This window comes from Myotis davidii, unplaced genomic scaffold, assembly GCF_000327345.1.
Source record: "Myotis davidii unplaced genomic scaffold, ASM32734v1 scaffold109, whole genome shotgun sequence".
Taxonomy (NCBI): Eukaryota; Metazoa; Chordata; class Mammalia; order Chiroptera; family Vespertilionidae; genus Myotis; species Myotis davidii.
The window spans coordinates 783,324-789,585 of record NW_006300368.1 but is presented as its reverse complement, the minus strand read 5'-3'; the positions used below and the strand labels follow the sequence as shown (position 1 = coordinate 789,585).

Here is a 6,262-nt window from a genome sequence, read left to right as displayed (position 1 = left end):
AGGGGGTCCTCCTCTCTTTAATAAATAAATTACTTTCATTGTGTTTCCGATTCCTCACCCGCAAAAGGGTGCTTTAGTTGTTAGACGCCTTCTTAGTCAAAAATTGAGATTTCCCGGGCCTAACTGTTTTGTTATTATTCTTAGGCCGTTATTTGGGCCTGAAAAACAGTCAGTTATAGGACGTGAGTTTCGCCCCAAATTTTACCTCGAAAGGAGATTCATAAGAAGCAGAATGATAATGGACTTTGCAAGCGTGTGATAACTAGTGCCCAAAGCTTGATTTTTCTTTTCAGTTGCAAATACCGTATAGAAAAATGCCCTTGTGCTGGCAGGCATTATTGAGAAAAAAAAATAAAATAAAGGCAGATTAGAATAACTCATCTTTTGGCTGTTTATTCTTCCTGGTGAGCATCACCACAGAAATCTCGGCAGTTAAAAGGGATTTAGTAGAGATGGGCTATTTCTAGGATAAAATACATCCTCAGTGTCTCAGAGACCACTCACTGCATTACTACCGCATATCCTGGCAACAGCAATTTGAGTCGGGATGAACCTCTCAACTCAAGTTCTTTTCCTGCTGCAAATCTTCCTCCAAGTAATATAGGGAATATTCCGGATAGTTTTCAGAAGGCAGTTTGAAGGGTTTGGATTCCCTGAGGTGATTGGGTGGGTAAGCAAGCAGGTTAAACCAACACTGGACAGTTTAGTGCATTGAACGCTTAAGAAGTTTTGCAGCAGTGAGGGACCTGGGGCGGTAGGGAAGCCTGCGATCATGCGCCTGCTGTACCGCTCGCTGCAGCACAGCACAGGAGCTCAGGCTGTCTGAGGATGTGGAATGCGGGCCCTTCGGTCCCCGGGAAAGGTGGTTCTTTAGCAAGCACCAGGACACAGGAGTAGGCTGCAAGATGTGTGGGCTTTATTAGTAATTTTTAAAGGGACATGTCGATACCGAAAACCCCCAAAGTGATTTTCAGAGGAGAAAATTTCAAGGTGACCTAATACAATTTTAAATAGATAAAATGAACAATTGAGCTTTGAGGGAAAATGGCTGTCAGCCACATAATTTCAGCAGACTTAAACAAACAAAATCAGGATTTACAGGGCCTTGAAAGATTTTGAAAACTGGATAGCCTAGTATGAATGCTGTCACCTGAAAAAAAATTGAGAAAGCCTCTACCTTTTCAAGTGAGTTGACTGACTTTCTTTCTTGATGCTGAGGACACTACATATATTTTAAGTAGATTTTCTCGTATATTGGAATAACCAATTCGTGCTGTATTGAGTCAGCCATGGGAAATGTTGGTTGTTTTTTTTTAATCCTCGCCCAAGGATAGTTATTCCATTGCTTTTTAGAGAGTGGAAGGGAGGGATGAAGGGGGAAGGAGTGAGAGACACATCGAATGTCACTCCCCCTTCCTGTGTGTCCCCTGACCCGGGCAGTTATCTAACTGAGGTGTGTGCCCTTGACTGGTAATCAGACCTGGGACCCTTCGCTGCAGGGGCCAGCTCTGTTACTCTAACCACTGAGTAACACTGGGCAGGGATTGTTGTTTTTTTAAAGTCTGATATCCTAGTATTATGGGTGGGTTAATAGGGCATTGAGAATGAAACCTTTTAGACAATTACAAGATGTTAAAAATTTTGTAAGTTATTGTGCTAACATCCCAAAACATTCATTTAAAAATAAAGTAGTATTTTTTACTAAAGGGAAAAATATGGATAGATTTTCATTAATGATGTCCTTTGATTAAAGTTATTGGAGAGAAAATGTAATAGGACACTCCTGCATATAATATAGTATACCAAACATTTTGAAGGTCAGGTTATTCAAAATTAAATGTGGCCTCCTTTTAAGATTTTAAGTGATAAACAAGGTGAAGCCACTGAATACACTTGAAAACAAATCCAGAGTAGGTTTCCAAACACAGTACACAGATCCTGTTGCTTTAAACAGATCTTACAGTGATGGAAAATTTTTCTGTGCATCTTCTCTGGTAAGTTCTAGATGGCTATCATTTTCTTTGCCAATTTACCATCAAGTGCAAATTTTGAAGGCAACATCAAGTTGTCTTTTGAACTTAGTATGGAGTCCGAGGTGGGTTCGCTATTAGATTTTGTGAACACCTAAAGTTTCAAAGGTGTGTCAAGTATAGTGAGGAGCATAACTGTGGTATGCCACTTGAAGTACTTATGAATATAAAGAGTAATTATTATTAGGGATATACAATTAAAAGTTTTCTAAATTAAATTTAATGGGGTGACATTGATTTATAAGATTATAGTGGTTTTAAAAGGCTTTGATAACTTTATAATAATAAACAGGGACTACTCTACAGACTACATGTATTATCTCAATCTTCACAATAACCCTATGAGATAGCTACTATTACATTTTCAAATGAGGCAGGTGAGGCAGAGTTTTAAATACTTTGGCCAAGTACTGGTACACAGCTGGTTTGGCAGACTGTGGATTTAGACTCTGGCTTTTTAACTCTTGAACTTGTGCTCAGGACCATTATCTCTACTGCCAATTATATGTTTTATATAACTAATTGAGTCATCAACTGTGGAGGATAAATTTATAGGTCACAAAGAACAAATGAGCTCTTAGAGAGGTGATTCAATTAATTTTACTCTGTTCTAGTTTGTTCAGATCTGTTGATTTCCCAAGGACTTCTAGGGGGACTTCTGTTGCACTGTTATAGAGAATGTATTAACTGTTGTTTTAGTTTAGACATTCTTTTGTGTAGCCTTTTTGAGTGGTATTTTATCTTTGGAAATCTTTATGATCTATGCTGACTTTTTTTAATGCTGTAAGAGTTTTAACTACTTTAAGAATCTGTCCTGTTTCTGAATAAGACATGCCTTCTGCCTAAATTTATCGAATTAAGGCATATTTATTCACAGATTGAAATGTAATGCAAACTAATGGAAAATACATACTAAAACTTAGAATATAGATGTATTCAACACTTTGACTAATAGGTTCACTAAAGAAAGTTTTATTTGGCCCTGACCTGTTTGGCTCGGCGGATGGTGCGTCGGCCTGCGGACTCAGGGGTCCCAGGTTCGATTCCGGTCAGGGGCATGTGCCTTGGTTGCGGGCACATCCCAGTGGGGAGTGTGCAGGAGGCAGCTGATTAATGTTTCTAGCTCTCTGTCCCTCTCCCTTCCTCTCTGTAAAAGATCAATAAAATATATTTTAAAAAAAAGAAAATTTTATTTGTACAGTGACTTACAGCAGTAACGTGTTAAACACACAGCTTAGCATTTAGTGGTTGCACAGCTATTAATGGTAATGCGGCTCAGTACTAGTGAGGAACTGTTCTTCAATTTGTATACCTAGAAACATCAATAATGAGAGAAGCATTGATCTGCTGCCTCCTGCCCACCCTCTACTGGGGATCCAGCCCATAACTGGGGCATGTGCCCTGACCAGGAATCCAACTGTGACCTGACCTCCTGGTTCATGGGTCGATGTTCAACCACTGCACAACACTGGCCGGGCTGCACTAGATTTCTACTGAAAAGGAGCTATGATAATAGCGAGTGGTAAAGTTATGAGAGAAATACCTATTATCTTAAAGGTCATAATTAAACTATAAAAATTACCCAAGAACTTTATATACTCTGTATAAGTAATCATGGTGATAAATAGCAATAAGTCATGTATTACTTTTATGTAAAAGTTTGTAGGATTCCTCCTTGTGTTTCGTATATGATATCAGGATGTGACCTTTAGATAATTATTTGAGACCATTAAATGAGGGTGTTTACAGTTTAACAATACTTAGGTCACAAAAGAGTATCAGAATATTTTCTTTGTGGTACTATAGAGTTGGCACTCTGATTAATGGAGGCATGCTAGAGGTGATACATGGGCAAGTGCTTTAATCTCTGTTTTCTGGGTCTCTCTCCCATCATCTGAAAGAGAGAGATGCCACTAGCAATGAAAATCAATGTTAGCTTTGCTTGAGATACTAAAACTGATGCAAAATCATAACTATTCTCTTTCTCGTGCATGGTAGGTGGAAAGAATTGGAACAAAGGCCATACAGATTTCAAAATACTGATGATGAATCAGCATGATTATAAACAAATTCAGAATTATTGGTTACTATATTCTCAGGGGATCAATAGTGACCAAATAAGGTCAGCATAAGGAAAGGCTCCCTGGTGATGATTTGAAGGGTAAAGGATATGCACATTTAAGATAGAAGGCACTTAAAAACATGGAACATATCAAGGAATAACATCAGAGAGAAAGATGTAAGTTGTACTGTTGGGAGAATGGGGTTGACAAGAACTGTGCTTATAGGGCTTCGTGTGATGGTATGCTTGCTTGTTTTCAAGGTAGGCGTGAGAGACCAGGAAGAAACAGATCTAGACAGATATACTTACTATTAGGCTGATTATTATAGGGGCTGTTCTAATGCCATCAACATCATAGAAAAAATAGCTGTCATGTTGTATTCTTTACTTGTATTCTATATTTGTCACACAATTCTCATTAGAGTACTGCAGTGATACTTTTTTTAAATCACATTTTCTTATCTCTTTAGAAGTTATATAACCAGAACTAAAATTTGTGACTTACATTTATAAAAACAACACATATATAATTAACTATTCTGATTCTGCTGCTTCATGGCTGAGATAAATTTCCATATAATTTCTCTCCATTTGGGTACATGATAAAATGAAATAAAAAGTTTTCTGGGGGTGATCAAAATTACCATTTTCTGAAAAGGAATAGCAGAAGTTCATGAGTTCTTGAATTATGGATTTGAAATCCATGTAGAGGTTTCATCTTTGTTCTTGTGATTTAATAAGTTTCTAATATTTTATTAATGAAAATTGATTCCAGCTTGAGGTAGACATCCAGTTCTTGAATTCTATTAAAATTCCTTCCCTGAAACAACTTGGTACTTTTGATTGTTTGTATGTCTGGCATTAATTCTCTTTTCATATTAGCATTGCCATTTAGTATTAAGTGAAAGCTGACTCATGGTAATTACCAAAGGAATTACAAATGACCACCACAAATACTGAAAGAAGTCATTGATTTGCTATTGCAGTGAATACCAGAAGATGTTGTAATGATTTTTCCCATTTATAAAAAGTGAATTGTCCATTTAATTAAGGAAGTCTAATCAGATATGCTTAATGCATATTGCATTAGTCAATACAAAAATTTAAATATGCTCAGGCTGAAAGACAAAATACTGTATTATCTTGCTTATACAAAATAATTTCCTTGGGATTTAACAAATACATTTAGTATTTTATACCTAATTTAGGAATGTATTGAAGAAAAGGTAGTTAAAATTGCTTTGGCATTGTACATAGGTTAATAGCACATAGTGTTTTAGTAAGTGCTATAGATAGGAAGAAATTACAATTAGGGCCAAAACACAAGTTTCCTGTTAATTTGCTTTAATTCTTTTTTTTCTTCTTCTTCTTCTTTTTTTTTAATTGACAATGTTGAGGTCAAATAAATCTTGCATTGTGTGTCACTCAAGCAACCAGAAACTATCTTTGTAATAGTACATTTGATGTCATCTCACAAGGTATCAATTATTTGTTGTCACCCTTGCTTTTGGCAATTGCATTGATTTAAAAGAATTTCAATTTATCTCTGTGCTTTATAGAAGTGAAATACAAAAGTTTTAAAAGTTGAAATAGAAAAAATTCATTGATCATGTTTGTGGCTGACATTTTAAATAATGATTGTTAGAAAAGCTAGTACTCATATCTCATGTGACATTATTTTTCCAGAGTTGATGAGGAACAGAAGCCTCATTTTTCACCCTTTTTGTAGGCAGTACTGATCAAAAACCAAAAAATGAATTTCATACTCTAGGTCTTGACTAGAGATGAAATTGAGGCTGATGCTTGTGGATTATATGCTCTACTATCAGTAATTTCCCTTGTTGCTATGAGTCATGTGAGATATCTTAATAGAAAGAATGAAAGTGGTTGAAAATTTAGATGGCTTAAAAGTATTAGGGTATCATCTGCACAAGAGATACCAAGGATATATTTACCTCGAGATTATTTTCTAGAATATAAAATAATGTTTGAAAAGATTGCTAAAACTATTTTAATAGTAGTGGTACAGGGAAGTATGTGTGAGTATGTATGGGGGAGTTCATTAAATGGTGTTTTTCAAGGAGCTTTTGTTATAAATGGAGAGAGAACAAAAATAACAATAATACTTAGTTTATTAAGACCAACATGATTATCAGATGAATAGTGTAAT

At 36.0% G+C, this 6,262-nt stretch overlaps 1 protein-coding gene across 2 annotated transcripts in view; it reads left to right on the top strand.

Moving 5' to 3' along the window:
• The window catches only part of GPATCH8 (G-patch domain containing 8), a 77,101-nt gene that overhangs the window by 514 nt on the left and 70,325 nt on the right, over positions 1 to 6,262 (top strand). The gene's annotated exons all lie outside the window — the stretch shown is intronic.